This window comes from Mauremys mutica, chromosome 2 (genome assembly GCF_020497125.1).
Source record: "Mauremys mutica isolate MM-2020 ecotype Southern chromosome 2, ASM2049712v1, whole genome shotgun sequence".
In the NCBI taxonomy this organism is placed as follows: Eukaryota; Metazoa; Chordata; order Testudines; family Geoemydidae; genus Mauremys; species Mauremys mutica.
Genome location: NC_059073.1, coordinates 12668124 through 12692644, shown reverse-complemented (window position 1 = coordinate 12692644; position 24521 = coordinate 12668124). Strand labels below are relative to the sequence as shown.

General features: G+C 39.7%; 1 protein-coding gene across 7 annotated transcripts in view; it reads right to left on the bottom strand.

Moving 5' to 3' along the window:
• Positions 1 to 24521, bottom strand: part of PTK2 (protein tyrosine kinase 2) — a 377826-nt gene that overhangs the window by 276732 nt on the left and 76573 nt on the right. The gene's annotated exons all lie outside the window — the stretch shown is intronic.

Below are 24521 nucleotides of genomic sequence, written 5' to 3'. Positions count from 1 at the left end.
ACAGAAAGTAGGATTTAAGTGGTTTCAAGTAGTAACAGATAGAACCATGTGAATTACGAAGCAAAATAAAATAAAACATGCAAGTCTATGTTTAATCAAACGGAATACAGATAAAATCTCACCCTGAAAGATGTTTCAATAAGTCTCTTTCACAGACTGGACGCCTTCCTAGTCTTGGCACAACCATTTCCCCTGGTACAGCCCTTGTTCCAGCTCAGGTGGTAGCTAGGGAATTCCTCATGATGGCTCTCCCTTTCCTCTGTTCCATCCACTTATACGTCTTTTGCATAAGGCAGGAATCCTTTGTCCCTCTGGGTTCCCACCCCACACTTCGCAATGGAAAAGCACCAGGTTAAAGGCCCTCAGAGTTATATTTCATATTTCTAGTTTCAGATACAAGAATGGTACATTTATACAAATAGGATGATCACACTCAGTAGATTATAAGCTTTGTAATGATACCTTACAAGAGACCTTTTGCATGAAGCATATTCCAGTTACATGAGCATATTTTCATAAAATCATATAGAGTGCAACGCCACAAGAGCATTGGTCCACTCCTTCTCGTGTCCCTTCTCCAGTTGTGCCCAATCGGATATTTCAGAGGAAGGTGAGAGAAAACAGCAGCAAGAAACGAGACCCATACAAGGAGACCAACCATATAGCTCATAGCTAAGGCTAAGATTTTGTCATGAATATTTTTAGTAAAAGTCATAAAAATGGGAAAGGACTGGACAGCAGCAGGGTGGCTGGTGGCTCTGGGGCCCCCACCACCTGTGGGTACTCAGAGCTCCAGGGTCCCCCTCCCTCCTCCCCAGCACTGGGGAGCTGTGGGAATCCCCCTGCTGCCCCCAGAGTAGGGAGCTGCCTATGACCATGAAACTGACCAAAATGGACTGTGAATTTGGTAGGGCCCTATTTATGAACCTGTCCATCAAAATTCTGCTCTCAGACTGGCAGGAATCTGGAGAAAAAACGAACAGCAGTTAAGTTACTTGGAATTTACATTGGTGTAACACAGCAGAATTTGAGAACAGTGCTATTCATCATGGATACTTTGTACAGAAAGTAAGTAGTGAATAGCTGATTACAGGGAAAGGGCAACAGCTACATGAACTATAGAGCAGTGCCACAGATCTGGCAGCAGAGAGAACTAATTGCAATTAGGTCAGCACTCGGTGACTAGGTAGGAAGCAGATTTTAAGGTCTTAAAACAATAATGAAAGAGAAAGGAGCTGCTGTTCTGAACAACCACACTGAATATGAATAGGGTTTAGTGAAACATTGTGAAGCATTTAAGGAATCAGTGCTTGCCACTGGGTTATGTATAGTGCACTTAAAGCTTTATCAGTCAAATTCAAACAAATAATTACCAACAGAGAAAGTAGGGCAGTGGTGGGCAATCTTCGGCCCATCAGGGTAATCTGGTGGTGGACTGCCAGACAGTTTGTTTACATTTGAACGGCCGCCAGCAGCTCCGAGTAGCCGCGGTTCACCATTGCCAGCCAATGGGAGTTGCGGGAAGTGGCGGCCAGCACATCCCTACGACCCACGCCGCTTCCCGCAGCTCCCATTTGCCGGGACGGTGAACCGCGGTCACTGGGAGCTGTAGGCGGCCGCTCAAATGTAAACAAGCTGTGACAGCCCGCCAGCTGATTACCCTGGCGGGCCGCAAGTTGCCCACCACTGAATTAGGGACTTTTGGGGAAAATCAAGAACTGAATTAAGATATTAGGACACATTACCAAATATCTGATGAAATGTTAGATGTGAATTACATAGTATTTATAGTATCAGAGGGGTAGCCGTGTTAGTCTGGATCTGTAAAAGCAGCAAAGAATCCTGTGGCACCTTATAGACTAACTGACGTTTTGCAGCATGAGCATTTGTGGGTGGCTTCTTGCATCGGAAGAAGTGGGTATTCACCCACGAAAGCTCATGCTGCTTTTATAGTATTTATACTGGAGGTAGTGAAGGGAGCTATAAAATCAATTAAATAGATTACCCAATGGTCCAAAATAAAGACATCCATCTAAATGTTTATTTCTTTAACAGCTTACCTTTCCTTGACTGTAGATATCTCACAGCCCTTATCAAAGTAGGCCAGATCAGTTTCATTGCCCTAAGGTTAAGCTGATGAACAGTACACAGAGTATTCGTCAGCTGAAGAATGGTCATCATCCAATTGCAAAAACAGTGCAAGCAATTTCTCTTCTGTCTTATTTTCTTTGGTGGGGATGTGGTATAGTGTATTCTAGAAATGACTGATATTCCCAGATTCATATCTCATAACCTTTAATTCCCACTTATATTGAACCAAAACAAAAAGGGGAATTGTGTGGGACTGTTCTTAATTTATTTCAGGAAAGAGAAGGCTGCATAAGGAAGTTTTCAAAGAAATTATATTACAGGATCTCATTAGATACAGGAAGTGTGTTCAGCCACTGGAAAGTGTGTGCGGGAGGGACAGCTTTTCATTTGTTTAGTAGCTCAATGAGCAACACTGACTTACTCCAGTGTGAGCTGCATCCAGCAATCCTCAGCTGGAAGGACAGGTTAGCCTGCTGTGGTGCCTTTAAGGTTGCAAAGCAAAAGGAAATAAAAAAATGAAAACCAAACATGCCATGTCAACAGTTTTCTAGTTCCTCTAATAAGTAACAAAATTCATTATTTCCTTTTGGAAAGTTTTCTCTTGACTTTTCCACTTGTATTCAAGAGCTTCAATTATAAAATATTATAAGAAAGAGAGTGATATTCTTTTAAAGTTGTATACAAATTTGGTGCATCTTAGTGGCAAAAAAATCAGTAGACAAAACTGATTACAGCCATGTCTGATATGGACAGGAGCTGTGAAAGTTATTCCCTGCAAAAGCATCTGAGTTTAGACCCCTGGGTCACTGAACAGGGACTGAATCCTAAGGCCAAACTGTGCCATAGCTATGTAGTTTCTGATATATAAATAGAAGTCATCCTTATATCAACTCCTCCCACCAATCAATTTTCTAACAACAGTAAAGTACAGATTAACTGAAAATAAATGCAATTAATTGCTTTTGTCAAATATTACTCCATAGTGAAATGGCATACTCTATATATTCTCAGATACTATCAGAGTGTGGTACTCAAGTTCTCACACAGCCTGTTTATTGCTTATAGGGTTTTTTTCTCTGATGCATATTGAAATAGTATTTTGAGCACTTAGCAAACCTTAATGAATTTACCCTCAACAGACCTATGACTCAGAGAAGTATTATTCCCATTTCACAGACAAGGAAACAGAGGCACAAAAGGGCTAAGGCGCATAGATCACACATGAAGCCAATGGCAGTGATGCAGTATGTCCATGTTTAAGGATTTATTTTTTTAACATAAAAATAAAGGTACCATTAATTTAATCTAGGCCAACAAACATGGTATTAGCTACTAGACATTCTGTAGGTTTTGCTTACAAACCTCAGAATTACCATCTGCTTACTTTACATGTACTTATTTCCCTCTACAGCTTCTGAACTAAATATATCACTCTGTGATCTAAGCTAACAATACTGCAATATTTCATGTCGTTACTCTTTTCAACATCCACATTGAGATGAATGTGAATATGAAAATAAACCCCAAATCTATACTTACTGTCAGTTATGTTACATGCTTTACAGGCTGCTTCTTTTCCTAACAGAAGATTCAGTTTTCTTGCTCTTAGCTATATTTTGCTAGCATACAATTGTGTTTGACCCACACATATTTTTACATACGCAGTGGTTTCTGTTACCACCATCCATGTAGGAAGTACACAAATGTCTTCTGAACTACAGTGTAAATATTAATACCTTGACATTCAATTGAAATACACCAACCGTGTAAGTTTTGTCCTTGTGCCTCATTATTTTTGCTCAATTTCAAGTCAGCTCCTATCATTACATTAGTTACAAAGTACACATCTGTTATTTTTATTATTGCTAATAAATGTTGATAACTTCTCAACCATCAAGAAAACAAATAATAGGCGTCAGTCTTTTATCCTGTATGATTCGTTTAACTGAAATCAGCACTTTTAAAGAAAATAAATTGAGAACTTCTCCCCAAAGGAAAGTGAAAGGCAGGAATAGATTCATCAGCGGTTTTTGAAATTGCACAAATATTAAAACAAAATAATCTCTACATTAAGATCAGTGAAACTAAAAACAAAATAGCTAAAATAATGGCCATTCACTGATTTCAAAACATTTTTTAAGAAAAAGCATTACAGCTGTCAGGTGAAAGAGGATTCAGCTGATTGTTTCACCTTAGAATTGCAAGACCGGAATACATCAATTTTACTTTGTATTTTGTGTTAATTTTTTTTCTTTCATTATTACTCACCGGTGGTAAAACATTAATTTGACACAGAAAAAAACATAATTAAGTCATGTGTACCTTTAGCCCAGCATATTGGGAATGGACTACAGCCGCTTTTCTCCATATAGATAGCACCTGCTTGTTTCCGGGCCTGTTGGCCTGCCAATTCCAACAACAACATACACACAATCGTATAGAGATCAAGCCAGACTTCAGCATACAATGTCCCAATTCAGTGCTCCAATAGTATTTGCTCCTGCAGGGGGGCTGGGAAGCCAGCCACTTGAATGTATTCAATCCACAAGCAAGGAGAAAACTATTAACCTTGCCTACATTTGGTCTCTTTTCATCTAGTTTAAAGGAAAGGTAGAAGCAAAATACTGTAGTGTTCCTTTGGTAATATATTCCAGCAGCATGAAGAATGCCTTTCAGTTACAGAATCATCTCATGCCTCAACAATTTAAAGCACCGACCATCCTTTTCCAGGGTGAGCTACTGAACAGAATGCTACGAGCCTGTAATGTGACTGTGTGAGTGTGTGTGTCTGTATTCCTAGATTCATTCAGGAGGGAGGAGGGAGAGAAGGAGGGGCAGGAGGGAAGGCGATTAGCAAGCACCTTATTAATATGCTAATCTCACCCTTCTGTTCAATTCACACAGCAGACTCCTGTTTACAAAACTGACAGCAGATTCTAAAATTGACTAAGCTGCAAATCAAGCCTGACCCAGGTCATGTCTGTAGAGGTTCTCCCCAACCATTTTTGTTTTAAATTCATGCCTCTGGTATTTTACCAACCTATCCTGACATTTGATTTTCAATAACTTCCCTAATAAGATAAGAACAATGAAAAACTGAACAATGAATATCTTGAAAATGTAGAGTATCCTGAAGTATCCAGCAGAACAAAAATGTTTTAGTAAAAACAAAACAATACAAAAAATAAAAATAAAAAACCCTACTCACTTGATATTTTCCATCAGATTTAGAGACTATTTTACAGTAAATTTAGCTTTATAAAATGTACAGCAAGAGCTGATTAAAATTTCCCTAAACTTCAATGGAAGCAGCATTGAGCTCTAGATCAGGAATCTAACTTAACCGCATTTTTTAGAATTAAACTAGAGGAGAAACAATGATAGATCAAAACATTGGTGAAAGGTGAGCTAACACTAAGGAAATAGGACACCACAATGTCCACTATCATCAGTACCATAGCTAGCTCCCCTCTTAAAATATGACCACTACTTTATTGTCTTGCAGCTGAGAGAAGGCATATGTCATCACATATACTTCTCTATCTGCACATATTACACTTCATATATAAAAGGTTAACAAAAGATAGATTTGATTTCCTTTCAATGTCTGGGCACCAGGAATAAAAATGATATTTTACATTATGTTTAATATATATTTATGCACATGCAATATACCACGTAGAATTCATCTCTGCTGAATCACCTGTTCATGTTATATATTGAAATTAAATGTGTATTAACTGTGTTGTAGAATCCTTTTTCTATAACAAGCTATGTGCACTATTGTGAGGATGTACCTGTATACGTGTATAGCGTGTATGTAGACAAACAAAAATTACAAAACTCCCATCTTCTCTCTTCTAGTGGAAGGTTCCACAGTACACACTATAAACATATGTTTCATTATAGAACATAAAAAAAGTAGATTCAGCCTAAATAAATATTATAAACTCTTAGGGACAAAATATACCATTCCTATCATTAAACTATTCATAAATTCCATATTAGCCATCTCTAATGTACAGTCCTCAATAGAAAGACAAGGTGAGTGAGGTAATATCTTTTATTGGACCAACTTCTTATGGTCAGAGAGACAAACTCTGTGTTAGCTCATAAGCTTCTCTCTCTCCCAGACAGAAACTGGTCAAATAAAAGGTATTATCTCACCCATCTTGTCTCTCTAATATCCTGGCACCTGCATGGCTACAACACCATATACAATCCTCAATAGTAAGGCACAGAGCTTACATAACTAAGACTATTACCAAAAGAGTTAGTTTTAAGTTAACACAATCACCAAACTGACTCAATTGCCTAGGTGTAACAGCACACACAATACTCTCCATTACATATTTAATTAAATTTATGTGCTTACAGATTACATCACTGCCATTTTGGTTTCTCAATGTAGTATGATGCAGACAACCAGAAGGGTCCATTTAAAGTCTCTAGGTAACAAATACCGTTGCTTCCTTCCGAGAGAGAGAGAGTGTGTGTGTGTGTGTGTGTGTCTGTGTGTGTGTGTGTGTGTGTGTGTGTGTAGATATATTTAATTTAAAAGAAAAGTTATCCACTGCAGAAATAGAGATTAGTGCACAACCAGGCCACAGATGTTCTGCATCAGTGCCCAGGCACAATGACCAAAGCTCTTTCTGGGGCTAAAGAGAGCCAAAGACACTTAGGGATATGCAGGGTCTCTCCTCCCCTGAAAGTTTTTGAAACTACACAGTACTGCAGGAGCATCCAAATCCTGTCAACTCTGGGTTCTTATATGTTTACCTTTAAGGACATAACAGCACAAGCAATAGTACAGGTAACAGTTCTTGTTCATTTCAGACATATATCTGGTACAAGGTAATTATTGTTATTGTTACTTGTTCAGAGCTGATAATGTGCTTGGTTCTGTGCAACGGCAAAGATAAGAGGCAGAAGGATGGTCTTGTAATTAAGACTCTGGCCAGGGGCTCAAGGAAGCTGATGTTAATATCCAGTTCTGCTACCGACCTCCTTTATGACCATGAGGAAGTCAGTGTCTCTTTTTACCTTCGATCCCCATCTATAAATTAAAGACAGTATTTCCTTTCTCCCGCTCTTTGCCTGTTTGTCTATTTAGAGTGTAAGTTCCCCAGGACAGAAACTTTCTTACTATGTGTAGGTGCAGCCTCAAACAAAACGGAGCCGTGATCTTGGTTCGGGCCTCTAGATGCTACTGGAATACAAATAAATAATATGTCCCCTACCATGAAGAGTTTACAGTCCAAAAGAGATGCATACAGAAGACAGCACTTCACAGGATGTTCTAGTAAATCCAGGAGGTAAGATTGGTTTTGGACTTGTTCTTATTTGTTATTTTAATAGAATAAAAACTCCTATTGGGTAAGTTTGTGGAAAAGTGGGTTATCGAGAAGAATCTGAATGAAGAGAATGCACTGGCTCATGTTTTTTAAAATGTATATGGACGTTAATAAAGAAGTAGTGACACTGAACAAATGGATTTCAGAGGGTTCTGACCACTCTCTTCCCAGGACTTTTTCCTGTTATATCTCGTTACAGTACGGGAAAGGTGAGAACCAAAGCTTTGCACCAAACCAGTAATACAATTTTTAATATCTGCTCAATGGTTCTATACATATTTATTATAAACATATTTTTAAAATCTGTAAATAGTCATTTACAAAATAGACCAAACGGTCCTACAGTGCAAGGATTTAAACTAACCAAACCTGCTTGTGTGTTTTCATCTCCCTTTCTAACAAAAACATTATGGTAGAACACAACTCAAAAAGAAGCCAGGGCAGCATTCTACCTTAAAAATCACATCACTGTCTTTTCAGTATATGACTCAAATGGGTGACCCAGGCAACTTTTTAAATACCTTAGAGGCAGGGAAAACCAGAAGAGAAACAGCAATAGCTACAGGGCCACACATTTCCCACCACACACATGACTTTTCAGTACTAGTAACTTTACCTGAAGCTGTTGACAGGGGGTATTGCATCAGGCAGCATTCATGCGTTTGCATAGGTTCGCCACATTCACATTTGCAGCCGACCCTCAGATCCACTTGGCGGTACTATCACCAGTCTTTGCCAACTCAGCTCTTGATCGAGTCAGAGTATATCAGTGCTTTCATTTAAGTGCAGTGCCTGAGGGGAGTTGTTCTGAAGGAACCAGGTTCTCCAAGATCATCCACATTTCCTGTCATGTTGCTCTCTGTAGAGAGTGGTATTTTGGGTTAAAGGATTTTCAGAGGCAAAGCTCTTTCTGGACTTCTGCAGCATAGATGGTAAAGTGTATCCATGCACCGGATGTCTTGGATTATGCACCTGGTTTTGCCTCTCCTTTTTACTGAAAGCATCCCATCCATTGATGGTGATGCAATCCCCACAGGACAGTATAGGAACAGTGTGAGGTTCAGTTTCAAAGTCCCTGTGTGCAAGAATGTTTTGGGGTGAGTTCCCCATTTTGTGCTAGCCTGTTACTGAAGTACACAATTTCTGGAGTTTACTTTCTTTTTCAGCTTCTTGATGTGCTCTTTGAATGTCAGTGTTCAGCCTAATGTAACCCCTAGGTACACCGGATGTTCATAGTACCATCCCATGATATTTGCAGCTTTTGCTTAATGGTGTTTCAGGTGGAAGTCACACATGAGTTTTGTTGGGGGATTAGCATTCAGGAACAGGAAGCATGTGCAATACTATTTTCCAAGTATACTCAGTGAACTGCTTAGAATGTGCTCAAATGTTTCTGACTGGGTAGCAATGTGAGGATCATCTGCATAAATGAATCTTCGCACATCAGGGAATTCTGGTTGGTTATTCATGAAGATATTAAATAGCAAGGGTGATGGCACCAAACTTTAGACCAGTCCATCCTGTCAACTATGCCATCAACTTTTCTGACCACGTATCTCAAGAAAGAACCTGTCGAGTCTCAATCAGGGAGGAGATGACCTGGTCCATCTTGGTATTTCTCAAAATTCTTGCCAATTTCAGTAGAAGTCATGATCATTCACAGTGACATAAACAGCCAACAAAGCAACAAACAGCCCCTATAATTTTACAGGTTTTGAAGCCACCTTCAATGTACTGAGTTAGGTTTACAACTTGGCCACAGCATAAATGTTCTGGGAGGAAACCGGCTTGGTCATCAGTCAGCCACCCTTCCACTATTGGCGCTATTCTACCTATAATCATCCACTCATTTACCTTATGGGTTGAACAAAATAAGAATATTGAGTGATCGCTATTTGCAGAATTAGTGTCTAGGTGGTTTGAGTAGAGTCAACACTTTGGCTTGTCTCCACAGTCTGAGTATGTGCATTGTCTCCATGCAGGAATTAAAGAAGTCAAACAGCCACTTCTGTGGTCTCATCCAGAAGTTTAGCAATAATTCATCAGATATACCATTGAATCCAGCTGCCTTTCCACGTTTCAAGGGTTTCATGACTAGTGTTAGCTCCTCAATTTTGAGTTGCTCACTGTGGATTTTGCTGTCTCTGAGGACTCACTGAAGTTCCTACTTGATTTGTTTCATTCTGCCCTTTGCTTTGAGGACTAGTTTATATTTAGAATGAGCTGATATGAAACTTGTTTGGGAGAGACTGTGGCAATGAGCTTTGGTTGTTGTCCATCAGGGTTCAGCTTACAAATTGTGGCCATTCTACTATTATGGCACAGGTGTGTTATTTTAATCATCTCCCTTCAGCAGCTGCACTGTGACATAGTTATAGCTCTTTGCTCTTACCGTAAATCTCAGATTGGGGGGGGTGGGGGGGAGAGGGGAAGGTGATACAAGTTCCCACAAAAGCTACTGCTAAAGAAATCTTTCTCAAAAAAGAATCCCAGTCCAGAGAATCTTCTGATGTCGAATGATGCTGTGAGCAATATGCAGTGTAGCTGTAGACATGTCGGTCCCAGAATATTAGAGAGACAAGGTGGGTGAGGTAATATCTTTTATTGGACCAACTTCTACTGGTGAGAGACAAGCTTTCGAGCCACAAAGAGTTGTTCTTCAGGTCTGGGAAAGTTACTTCCAGCATCACAGCAAAATGCAAGGTAGAATAGATTGTTTAGCGTAAGAAAGGAACCAGTCAAGATAGAGCAGCCCATTAACACCTTCACAGTCTTAGGACCAAACCAGGGGGTTAGTGGGTTACAGTTTATTGAATTTAAGCTCCTAGGCTCATCTCTTGAAATGTGTGTTGTGGGGGTTGTTGATCAAGCCATACTCAATGGAGAACCCATCCTGAAGGAAATCTTCCCTGAACCCCCACTTTTGGCCTTCAGAAAACCTGCCAACCTCTCCATGCTCATCATCAGAAGACAGCTCCCTGCAGACCAGGAAACCCCAACTCAAATCAGCACTAGACCCTGCCAGAACAACAAATGGAAAACCTGCAGACATATCTTCACTGCTGTGATGATCTACAACCCCCCACAACACACCTTGCAAGATTCATGGATCCTACACATGTCTATCACAACATGTAGTATGTCTCATCCAGTGCATTAAATGCCCCAATAACAACTTTGTGGGTGAAACCAGACAACCGCTATGTTGGTGAACACTTTTCAGAAAGCGATGACTCTGTATCTGACCTATCAGTCTTCATCCTCAAAGGAAACCTGCCCAATACTTTCCAAAGATGAGCCTGGGAGCTTAATTTCATTACTCAGCTAGACACTCAAAATCATGGACCGACCAGACACACTGGATTATGGTTTATTACAACAATCTGCAATCCACTAACCCCCTCTTTTTGCCCTATGACTGCAGAGGTGTTAACGGGCCGGTCTACCTTGAATGGTCCCTTATAACATGTGCTAACAACTTATTCTTATTCTGTTCCATCTTGCATTTTGCTATGACAATGGAAGTACCTTTCCCAGACATGAAGAGCAGCTCTTTGTAGCTAGAAAGCTTGTCTTTTTCACCAACAGAAGTTGGTCCAATAAAGGATATTACCTCCTCACCTTGTCACAATGAGCAATAGGGAGTCTGACCATGCATGTGTGGCTCTAGCATAAGATGGGGCGGCAGCAAACATATGAATAACTCCTGAGGTAGCTTAATTTTTATTGTATTATTCTTTAAATAAAGATTTGCTATTCTTTTAACTAGACATGAGGGCTGCATAAACTTTTGGTAGTATAAATCGTAACAGATTTACTTGTGGGCAAACCAACTACACCTCTCTGACACTTCCTCTCATGTTTCCTTTATCAGGGACTCATCTGGAGAAATAAAGAGTCCACACAATACTCTTGAGAATGGTTTCCAATTCACCACACAAGCAGAACAGAGCAGTTCACCTGCATTTCTTACAGCCCTATGATACCAACACAGTATGCCTTCAGGCATCAATTCCTGAGATAGTGACTCACTGCTGTGTTACAGCTATCAAAAGCTGTCTTCACCCAATCTAAACTGTCTCCATTCTATACAAAATCATTTTCATTAACAGCTTTGTTGTGCTTACAATCAGAAAACAGAACACTCTTTAGCATTCTTTATGGGCTACATTTACCTATAAAATGTCTAGTAGTTGATATTTCAAGACTCCCTATAACCAAGCCTATAATGTTTAATCTTCTTCACAAAAATCTTATAGTATATGGAATATTAGTACTGCCCTAAATTGCCAAAAGCTCAGTTATCCAATAAATACAAGCATCTTAGATAACACAACCAACAAACTCAATAGGTACATGTCAAATGCTCATGGTCACTCTACAAGTTCCACTAGTTTCTGAAAACTGCTTTCAGTTTCCAAAGCTTTGTAACTATTATAATACATTTCACTTACCTTCTTGGGGAATGGATGGTTGGAATCTAACTAGTATCATGGAGTGACAATTAGCAGTAACTTCAACACTAACTGATATTGCATTGTTGAGATGAGAATGTGAGAAAGCTCCAGCAAGATGCCTCCTGCCTCCTAGATCAACTTGAGTGGATCTACTTGGACCCAGAAAACGGCTGAGCTGAGGATGGTGGAAAAAGTTAAACACAGCAAAGGCCTAACTAGCTCTTATAGATTGAATCCAAGTCAGCAGATAAGATTAAATCATAGTGAAAATTATATTTTAACAATGGAAACATAGCTGCAATACCTTCCTTACGATGAGTCTTACCTTAGTCCTATAACAGAGGAGAAAGAGTTAGCTGAATGATGAAACCTCAGAAAAAGTATCAAAAGGAGTAATCCTTCATTTTCAGACATTGACCAGATAAGCTAGTAAGTCTCTTCTATCTTTAAGAAGAACTACAGAGTGTGGAACTAGTATCTGGAAAATACAGAACCATAAGACTGGAAGGGCTAGATGACTAGAGGTCATCTTGTCCAGTCCCCTGCACTTATGGCAGGACTAAGTATTATCTAGACCATCCTTGCACCAGGATATAACAGCTCCCATCAAAGCTGAATCAGGGTAGAAATTACTGTGCTTCTCCTTTGAGCTATATGGTATCTAGATTTTTATGCCAGAACTACAGTATCTCCATAATGGCTTACAACATGGACCCCTGAGACCAGGCTTAAATGTTGTATACAGAAAACACTAAATGATTACCTGATAGTAATCTTTGCTTCCAAGGTCAATCTCAGTTGAAGATCTTGGAAGAGGAGAGCAGGAAACAGGAACAAAGGTAGGGTCACTAATCCACACATCTCTATTAAGCATGGTTCCCAAATGAGTCCACTGGGGGGGAAAAGTAGGCACCTTATGGCATTATACAGATGTTGTGGCCAGTTCTCAGGAATCAGGCCCCGAGGAAAAAATCTGTTCAGCAAGCAGCATCATTAACAGATGGTATAGAATGCATTTGACTCTCCCTTATGAAATCTCCAAGAGCATCAGTTTCATGCCTTGCAAAATAACTGTCTAAAGCATTTCAAATTCCATAAATCTTTGCACCCCAAAAACAGTGGCAAGGACTGAAGAAAATTGAATGTGGGTCATAAACAAAGAGACTTGCTTTTAAACAAAGTATTCGGTGCTTTAATATATTTTTAACACTTGAGCTTAAAGGGCCACTGTCAATGTGATAACCTACTCACTTAAAAAAAAATTAGTAGTTTCAAGTACTACATGTATCTTCAACTTCCCATGCCAATATTTATGATTTTACAATCACTTTTTTTTAAACTGTCTCTCTTTTTCCTAAAGCTGTGAGAAAAATCCACATGAATTAAAAAGGAAACTGGCTTACTATGCCAGTAAAGCAGTGAAACTAGCTATACACAAAAGGCTGCCAAACGCATCATGTACACTGACGCGACCCAAAGAAATAAGTATTTTTTCTCATCCTATCTTTCAGTTATAGTCATCTTATGTGTAACAGTAAGGTTAAAAAAAATCAGACACGCGTGTAATTTTTTTTCTTTTGGTAGCCCATAGTATTTTACTTCAGTTTTAGCTTATATTTTGGTAGGAAATTCCAAGCCACTCCTGATACAAGCCTTGAGAAATACAAAACTCTCTACAAACTAACGTTTTATGTAACTATACAAGATCTAATGTGATTTCAAGAGTCCTCCTTTCACTTTTCTTTCTTCCCACCCCCTACCCTTCCTTTCTTTCATAGTTTCTGCCACCAAAACCTTTGCTACAATCATTTGCAGCCAAATATCTCTTATGGACTTATGCCAGAGGGGTTCCAGAATTTCTCAAGTGTTCTAGGGAACGTGCCCAATTCACTAACCACTGTCCTTTGCACAAGTTAGTGGGTGTTGATAGTCCTGCAGTTCAATATTTACACATACTGCAGGTACAGAATAGACAGCAACTGTGTAAGCTTCCCCCCATATTGCTTCTCTCAGAATGTTTTAATCCTGTAATAGAGAGTCCACTACAAGGTGTTAGAGTAGGAGTAGGCAACCTACGGCACACGTACCAAAGGCGGCACGGTAGCTGATTTTCAGTGGCACTCACACTGCCTGGGTCCTGGCCACCGGTCTGGGAGGCTCTGCATTTTAATTTAATTTTAAATGAAGCTTCTTAAACATTTTAAAAACCTTATTTACTTTACATACAACAATAGTTTAGTTATATATTATAGACTTTTAGAAAGAGACCTTCCAAAAACGTTGAAATGTATTACTGACATGCGAAACCTTAAATTAGAGTGAATAAATGAAGACTCGGCACACCACATCTGAAAGGTTGCCGACCCCCGTGTTAGAGATACACTCAGAGCACATCTACTTTGTGATAAAAATTAATGCTGAAACTGGCCCGGGTCAGCTGACTCAGGCTCATGGAGCTTGAGCTACAGGGCTATAAAACTGCAGTGTAGACACTGGGGGTATGGCTACACTGGCGAGTTGCAGCGCTGGAAAGCCTCCACCAGCGCTGCAATTAGTAAGTGGCCACACCTGCAGGGCACTTCCAGCACTGCAACTCCCTGACTGCAGCGCTGGCCGTACACCTCACTCAGCATGGGGAATAAGGATTCCAGCGCTGGTCATCAAGTGTGGCCACACACCAGCGCTGTGATTGGCCTCCAGGGTATAAGGATGTATCCCAGAATGCTTTTATAAATTACTCTCTTTGTTTTGTTATGCAGCCTCTCTTTGTTTTGTTATGCAGCCTCTCTTTGTTTTATGAACGAGCTCCGCGCGGAGCTCCGTTGCCACTGCTGCTTATCTAAAAAACAAACAGAGCTCCTGTTTGCTGTGATCATCTGTACCTGGCTGTAAACAATCAAATGAGAGGCAGGCAGGGAGTGAATGAAACAGCGGGGAGTCGTGTTGGCTGCAGGCTGTTTGCAATTAAGAGTTAAGACTAAGGGGTCGGAAACATGTTCTGATTTTTCAAGGCAGGAAGCTAAACACACAGTGTTGGCTCCAAAAATCCCATCTCTCTCTCCCCCCGCTCCCTGTCACACTAGACTCCACTCCACCCCCCTCTTTTGAAAAGCACGTTGCGGCCACTTGAATGCTGGGATAGCTGCCCATAATGCATCACTCCCAACAGCGCTGCAAATGTGGCCACACACCAGCGCTGGTAGCTGTGAGTGTGGCCACACACCAGCGCTGGCCCTGCACAGCTGGATGACCAGCGCTGCAAACTACCAGCGCTGCAAACCGTAAGTGTAGCCATACCCTGGGACTCAGGCTTCAGCCCAAACTCTGAGACCCCGCAAAGGGAGGTTCTCAGACCTGGGCTCCAGCCCAAGCCCAAACATCTACACCACAATTTTATAGACATGAGAGCCCAAGTCAGCTGATCCAGGCTCTGAGACGCTACACTGCAATAAAAAACCCACAGCACCAACATACCCTCTGTCTCTATGGTCTTTTTTGTTCTGCTGAGGTTACTGGTCAGGGATTCAATTAGTACCACCGGTGGTGTATTGACTAGAAAATGAACTAAGACTACCAAATTACTTCATATAGACCACAGCACAACCATTTGTACATTATAGTTTACTGCCAATCTCAGCTGCATTTGAATTGGTCACAGACTCTCTTCCCCCCACTGACAGTCTCTAGGCATCCTTTCCATTTCAATAAAATAGAGCAGGCATTTTAATGGCAACAAGCCCCAAAAAGACATTTAGGATATTTTTGTACATCCCCCTCTGCCTTTTATGGCATACAGCCTATGATTGTGAGCTCTAGGAGGCAGGATTTATTTGGACGGTGTCTAGTACAATGGAGCACTAATCCCTGTGTAGGGTTTTTAGATGTTACCACAATAGAAATAATAAAGGACCTGAAAGGTTTTTCAGGCTCATTCTTTTACCTAAAATAATTCAGAAATACTGAGTCTTTTCTACCATATTTTTGCTGGAAACTCCTTGAAACACTACAGACCTCGACTAGGAGCTTTTTCAGCCTTCCTTTCAATGGTATTTTTTTATTTTTTTTTATTCAAACAAAGACAGACTTGCTCCTAAGGCTTTTTAGGCGTTAAAGAGGTGTTCTTAAGAAAAAAATCTAAATAGTCATAAAACCCCCTACCCCTCAAATTTTTCAGCTTTGAGTTTCTTTTTTCTTGCTATGTCAATCAATCCTCTAGTCCATCAGTTGTCCATCCACTCATTCAGAGAGACAGGAGGAAGACAAATCTTGATATTTCTCATATAAACCAGCAAAATAAAGAAAATCTTTGAAAACCCTATCCTAAAGAAGCTAGAAAGGGTGCACCATTTTCTTCTTCTGCAAGTCATCTTTTAAATTCAGAGCTGGCATGTGTATTTGCAAACTTATCCAGACACTAAAATCAGACCTGCTACCATCACTATTTCCCATCTGCACTCTTGTCTGTCACTTCCAATAGAAGTAATCCAGCAGTTTGCCCTAGGAAATCTATCTCTATCCTCCCAAACTGAAGGACCAAGAGACCAGTATTCCAAAGATGTCAGCTATCAGCTGGAAATCAATGTTACACACAAACACATGCATTTCCAAGCAACTAACAGTTTTAAAATAGTAGCTAGGGTGGACATTTAGAAAGAAACTGCACCCTACATTTTTTTTCCTTTAGGCTTCCAAATAATTTATCAAATTATTTTTGTCATAGGGCATTAATCAAGTGCTCTGTATTCTGACTAATTTAACCTTATTCATTCAAACCAATTGAGTTGTGAATGTAATCCGACAAACAAGAGTGTGCATTCAAATTTATTGCTTAAGCATTTTGCATCGGTCCAAACCAGAAGGATTTTAATGCTGGTTAGCAAGCCCTCATGTACATTACTATACACTTCAATTAAATGACAAATAAGTCTCTGTGATTAGTTTTTAAATTAATTAAAATTTAGCATCCAAGATACAGATTAAGACAAAAAAAGAAACCGGCTGATTACAACAGGCTGAACAAAAATTATAATTTTATTATGAATAGTTTCTTCCACATAGGCTATATCCAAAAACAATGTGCAGTGTTACTGTTAACAGTTAAAAATACATCAACACAATGGTTCTGTAAAAGAGTGATAAACTGTTTTTAGATTGTATTTCTGATGCTTGTTTGGTAATGATTTGTAAACTTGTTATAACTTCCTACATAAAGAGTTTAAAGGGTTTAAATAAAGGGAGAGAGAAACTGAGGAAAAATATACATTCCCAGCTGAAATCTGAAAAGAGATGGAGAGGACTAATAGGTGAGAAACTAATAGGTGAGAAGCAGGCATGCAAGAAAGGTATTCCAGAGTGCAGTAGCTGCAGACAAGAAGGCACTTGTATCACCAATGGCAATAAATCTAATTCAAGTATCTCATCTCTTTAAAAAATATTTTGCAATTCCCACAGGTATCAAAATATTATTGGAGATCTATAAATATAGTTACATGGTGGTGATAGGAATATAGATGTGAAATCATGCAAGCATGTAGTAAGTTGCTTTGACTCTTTGTCCAGTAATCTCACATAGTAGCATTTTTTCTGTCATTCCAAATTCCAAGACAGATTCAATCAGCTACTTAAAAACACAATAGTCACCCTTCCACAAAAGTGTTCTCAAGATTGTGGAAATCTGCCCTCCCTGCCCCACCCCCTCCAAAAATATAATGGCTTGAGGTCAGGACAGGAAATATTCAGTTATGAACCAGTTTCAGGTTTAAGGTGTAATATTTTGTAACCCATCTGGGCTAAAAATGGGAGCCTTTACACCAGTGGTTCTCAAACTAGGGCAGCCAGCACACCCCTCGGCCCGAGCCACTTCCTGCAGCCCCCACTGGCCTGGAGCGGCGAACCGCAGCCAGAGGGAGCCGCGATCAGCCGAACCTGCGGATGCGGCAGGTAAACAAACCAGCCCGGCCTGCTGGGGGCTTTCCCTGAACAAGCGGCGGCCCTAGTCTGAGAACCACTGCTTTACACCACCAATGAGGGGTCCCAGCCTTTACTTCGAGTCCATAAGGTCCTAGAGTTATCAGACCTCAAATCTGTGTCATTTTAATTTACAGAATCGCTATTTTAGGTCATATAAAGAAGTGTTTTAACTGTATTAGCTTTAATTCTTCTTTCCCTTTGTTCCTTGTACAGACAGATTCCACATTATATATGCACAATTACTATTAGCAGTACAGTAGAACCCTGTTTATCCAAGCCGCCATTATCCGTCTCTCCATATTAACCAACAACCTGAGCCCCGCCCATTCTCCTGATTATTTGAATTTTTTATTATCTCATCTGGTCCCGGTCCCGGTCCCAATTAGATCAAATAAACAGGGTTCCACTGTACTATGATAATGCCTAAAAGGCCTCAGTCAGAATCAGAGACCACATTGCGCTAGGCACTGTACAAACATAGGATCCTACCTCCAAACACAATCAAATTTGTACGCTCTGTTCACACACATGCTTCTTCAGAGCTTCATCCCACACCCACCCATGTGATGCACTTCTGTCCAGTCAACATCTTAACTGAAAATGAGAAGCAAGGTAAATGCAGTGCAGTACTTGGTAGAATAAATCTGAGTATTTTTTTTATGCTGCCACATTTCATAATATAGAAAGAAAACTGGTTACATCAGCAGGAAAGCTTTGCTCTCACTTGTTTGTTTCAAACCACAAGTGTATTTAATATTATGCCTTCTAAGCTAAAACATACTGGGTTATGATCTCATCAGATCTCAAACTAAGCAGGGTCAACCCTTGGTAGTATTTACACAGTAGTACTGTAACTGGCACACTTGCCTCTAAAAATCAACATCAGACTAAATGCCCCCGCATGGTGCCAAGGATGAGACAATAAACACTACGGACTTAATGTACTGCTTATCATTGAAAATCCCATGGCACTTTTTGCAAACACAAGGTTGCAAATAATAGTGTCCTAACACGAATTTCAACTTGGATAATTACATTTAAACAATGTGACACCTCATTTGCAGAGTCCCAGAGCCTGAGCTTGAACGACTACACTGCAGTTTTATAGCCTTGCAGTCTGAGCTCCGGAAGCCCAAGTCAGCTGAAACTAGCTGAAACAGGGGGAGTTTTATTGCAGTGTAGACATACCCTCAATGTCTCTTTGTGCCTCCTATCTTTTTATCTGTCTTGTCTATCTAGATTGCAAGGTCTTTGGGGTACAGACTGTCCCTTTCTCTATGTTTGTATTGCACTTCTCACAACAGAGCCCAGAACTTAGTTGGAGGCCATGGCTACACTTGCAAATTTGCAGCGCTGCAGCAGGGTGTGAAAACACACCCTCTTCAGCGCTGCAAATTGCGGCGCTGCAAATAGCCAGTGTGGTCAAAGCCCCAGCGCTGGGAGCGCGGCTCCCAGCGCTGTACGTTATTCCCCACAGGGAGGTGGAGTACGAACAGCGCTTGCGCTTTGACTACACTTAGCGCTTCAAAGCGCTGCGAAGTGCAAGTGTAGCCATAGCCGGAGCCTCTAGGTACTATTATAATTCAACCAACCAACCGCAATGAGTTAGAAAGGCTATAAAACATCCTAAAAATATTTGTGGTGTGTAAAAATACTAAGGTAGGAGAGAAATTTAGCATGATAAAGGGGTACTGCTAGGAGTAATGGGATGAAGTTTAGAATGGGAATGTAGCACAAACATCAAGGAAAGCTTCCTTACGGCAAAATCTACCAGCCTAAGGAACTTCCCATTGGAATTGGTGGAATCTCCATTACTTGACACGTCTAAAACTAGACAGGCAAAAATAGTAATACCCTTGGCAATAATTTTGTACAGAGAGAAGGAAAGACGGCATGACATACTGGGCCTCTTCTATCTCTAGATTCTGTCATTACTATCGGCTAATGAAAAGAAATGAAACCACAAAAACACATTCACAGAACAAGGAAAATCCTCTGGAACCTTTTGAAGGTTACTCCAATCCGGTAACTTTAATCTTACTCATGCTGGGAAGTCTTTAATCCGGTCCTCTCTCATTTATAGCCACTAATCACTATTACTCAAAAACATGAGAAAAGCTCATGTAATGCAAGTTGTAGAACTTTAGAATTACAATTAAAACAATATTTTAAAAAACTGAAAAATGTTCTGTTTGCTATAGTTACAAGCAACAGTTTGCTATAGTTACAAGCAACTATGTGCACTGGCCAGTACTTTTTGTAAAATTTTGAAAGGTACCTAAGTAATTTAGGACTATCTTCCCTGGGCTGCCAGTTACCACACTGCATGGAGGGACCTTAGATACAGCAACAAAGGAGAGAGAAAGTAAATGTTTATATAGGAAAACATGACTGGAAAACCAGAAGTGACGGAAGGATTCAGAGGCATTGTTTTTTTCTTTTACGTTTGGCTACATTTCATTTTGACTGTAGCACGTTAAACAGAGAGGTTAGCTAGGATACAGATTTCCAAATATGCTACTGAGTTTAGTATAAATAGTATAAACCAGGGTAATTTCATCAATACAAACAATCTGTACATTTCAGTGAAAAACTACAGAATGGCCATAGTAAGGAACATATGAATTGACATGTTGGCTTAGACACAGGTTCATCTAGGCCAGTATCCGGTGACTGACTGTGGCCAATATCACTTGCTTCAAAGAACAGTATAAGAACCAAGCAGCAGGAAGATGTGGGATAATCTGTCTGTCCTTCCTCACATTCCTTAGGACTCATCCTGGTCTCCAGTTAGAGATTGGCCTAACCTCTGAAGCATGAGGTTTAATATCACTTCCAAAATGTATATTATTGTTAATTATGACAACACTGGATAACCATATAAAATGTTAAATACTTTTTTTGAAACTTGCTAAATTCTTGGCTTCAACAACTTTCTGTGGCAATGAGTTTCACAGACTAATTAGGAGTTTTGTGAAAAAGTATTTCCTTTTAACAGTTTTGAATTTGTCAACTTTCAATTTCATTGAACATGCCCTTGTCTAGTCTAGAAACATTTGGCCAGCAATCAGAAAGCTTCATGTTCATTGTGCTACATTTAGGGTTGCAGCGAGGGGAGGGAAGATGTGGTTGCATCCATAAGATTATGCAGCTTCTCAGTGAGCGCTAGCATATGGCATATTGTAGGTAAGGCAGGGGAGGGCTGATTTTTGTGGAAAGGTGCTAGTAGTTTTAAGTTAATGTATGTCTTTAGTTGGGTGATTTCCTGTAATTGTCAAGGCTGAAGTAAATCTTAGAGGAGTACTGACTGAGGATGCATTTATAATGCAGGAAGCAAAACTTTCTCAGGCTGAGCTGAAGGTGTCACTTCTGATATTTTGGTTCTAATTAAGCCATGAAAACCTGAACTAATTCCAAGTTCTGTTTAATATTTCAAAATCATTGAAGGAAAGGTTATAAGAAGAATTCTAACCAAGCTGTTTGGTTAACATATGTGTTGTACACTAAAGGCTGCATCTCTTAAAACGTATTACGTTCTCCTCCATCAAAGCTAGGAGGGCGCATCCACATACACACAGAATAAATACTCATTTTCTATGTGTTTTATTTTTTTTTCATTTTCACACCAAGAAAAATACTACCCTACCAGTAAGAGCGCTTCTCCCCTTCATCATTGGTGGCTATCTTTAAGGTCTCATTCTGTTGGGGTGCTTGTAGAATTTCTGGCTGAGGCCAGAATATAGTAGGCTAAATGTTTCTCACATGCCTTTCCTTCCCTCTAGTTGTTCAGTTGTTGCGTGCGGACACCTGACACACACTTATTTCAAAATTTCTTCTTGATTTCAACTTTTTATATTACAGTATAAAGATCAAGGGTCCTATTGTGTGAAGTGCTGCGTAAAAAGTGGTTAACTACATGCAAACAACTAATTTTTTTTTAACAAGTAATGTTTGTTTTAAGGACAGGAGAAGGCGAGCCACACTCTTCATTCAGGAGGAATCATTTTTAATCCAGTTGGAGCTTTGAATTCCAGTACAAAATTGAATCGTATGCACAACAAAAACGAGTCCTTCATTCCTCTAAGCATGATATGAGCCAACTCCTTTGCTAAAGCAATTTTACATATGGATACAGGCATTGGATGCTCTCTTCTATCCAGCTTTGAAATTATAAAAATTTAGCAAGTTGCTCTCAAAGCCTCCAATGAGATTTGCACTCCAAAATCCGCAATACTCACAGTCTTGGCCTCAATTAAAAGCAAGAGAAAAGTAAGCCGCACAGAGACTTCAAAGCAGTGATACAGATTAGAGAAATGTAGGATAACTCCCTTGTGTGATGGTTTAACAAAATACCTAATCAAATAACGCATTCAACAGCGCACAATCATTCTTACAAAAAGGTTTTACTATGAAATCAAAGTGAAAAGGCAATGTTCTGGATGACCTTTATATGCCAGTGACTACAAGAGGAACCACAGCATCTACATTTAATCCAATCAAACTACACATTACAAGGAAGTCCATTGGAAATATCCCTGTTGCTACTGTAAAGTCTTCAGATACTGCAGGAAGAAATGCATTATGATGCAAATTTGCAGCACTGAGGGAAAGATGCTGCAGAAGCCAAAGCATTTCCAGTAGCCATAGTGACCTATTATTAAACCGGACATTTGTCAAGTTAAAAACGATTTCCAAAACCCTCTCATTCATTTGTTTGTTTTTGTACATTCCATCCTGCTTGCAAACCTAAAACTGAATTCTATTTTCAGATCAACCTGGTCTGATTCTGGTTTTGCAGTATTTCTGAGGCTCAATTTACACTGAATTTTATGGAAATAGAGAATTTAAACTGAACTTTTTGTTACTTGGTTTTCACCTGCACTAGCATAGGGCATCATCCTACTGAGAAAGCCCATCGGAAATCTCTTTGTTCCAGTCAGTGCAATACAGCACAACTGCGGTTAAGTCATCAGAAATATAATTTAATACATCTTGTTTGTTATGAAAAGGATAAAGTGCTTTCTCTGATATTTTCCACCAACCACAGACATTTGCATGGTGTGGTTTGAATCTCCTGCGCCTCCAATTTTCAATGTTCCTTTTACCATAACCCCAGCTAGTAACTTGGGGCCTTGTTCTTTTACCCCCTCCGCCCACACCTTACCAATGCCTCCAAAACTGCACAATTTACCCCAAACATCCACAATATCAAGTCCATCTTGTCACTATGCCTTGGGATTGATCACCAGTCCCCAAAAAGACCTGAACATAAAATTCACACAGCTCTGCAAACCATGGGAATGGGTGAGGGGGTTGGGGAAATTGAGAAAAAGTATAAATAGACCCAAAAAAAACAAAAAACAAAAAAACCCAATTACTCTGGTCTCTAATACATCTATAATATCCCCCATGCTTAGATGCTGCCAAATACATCCATCCCTCTTCTCATTTGCTAAAAATCACTTTTCCAGTTGAACTTCCATATACACAGCAAAAAATTGCTTTTCAGATAAAATCTAACTATGAGGCCTAAATCACCCTGACAATGTCCCTTGAAGATGGAAGAATACTCACCAGTAAAGCTGGAAAGAAGACCTGACTAGAGATGCATTGCTCATCCTGACTCATAGATGCATGGCAGTGGACATAAAACCCTAGAGCCCCAAATAGGAGGCTAGATGTCTTTTCATCTGTCCATATTAAAACAGCTGCAGAAAAAATATGACACTCTATCCAGAATGGTTACATTTTTTTCCCCATGTTTTGAATTAACGGCATGGTATTTATTCATTTTTTCAATTTTGGTATCTCCTTGTGTAACTGCCTTCTTGTCAGCATGTTTTTAAGCATCCTAAAAATGCAATATATGAACTTCTTCCTTAAAAAAAACCTTTACTTTTAAATTAAAGATGCCATGTGTTCCTTGCACTTTGTTTGAAGAAAACATACATTTTCTCAGGATAGCTATTTTAAAACATCATGTACAAATGAGCAATTTGCAGTACATAAGTTTTTAATTGAAATTGGCATTTGATTCTAGAGGGAACAGCAGCCATCTTCTAGTGTTATATCAGAAAACAGCAAAACATCCAAAGTGGGTCCCCTATCAATGCCAATGGGCCTGACATAGAATATCAGGGTTGGAAGGGACCTCAGGAGGTCATCTAGTCCATGGAACATCCAATCTGAAACCCCACTGAGTTTACACTAAATTCAGTGTGAGCTCATGACTTGAGTCCCTCCTTAATATCAGAAATGCCAGTGTTTGTTAATTGACAAAGAAAGTCACAGCTTATATAGAGTTACAATTATGCTCAGCATCTGGACTTTTAAAATGCTGAAAGAGCAAAAAGAGTGTAGCTTCATTTTGCACACATCGTGTACCCATTACATCGTAGGCACATTCATGAAGTTTTATTGTAAAGTTACTGACAATTGTTATTAAGATTAACACCAAAGTTTAGACGTAAAGGTTTCAAACAAGGTTACAACCATAATCTAGGAAATAACAGAACACAGTACTGTTTTTAAAAACAGGAATAATTTCTAAGGCCCATGGAAGACAGGGGATGCCGGATTAAGAATAAGGAGACGAGGGTTTTATTCTCAGCTGCCTGACTGATTCACCTTGTAATTTAGGACAAATTAA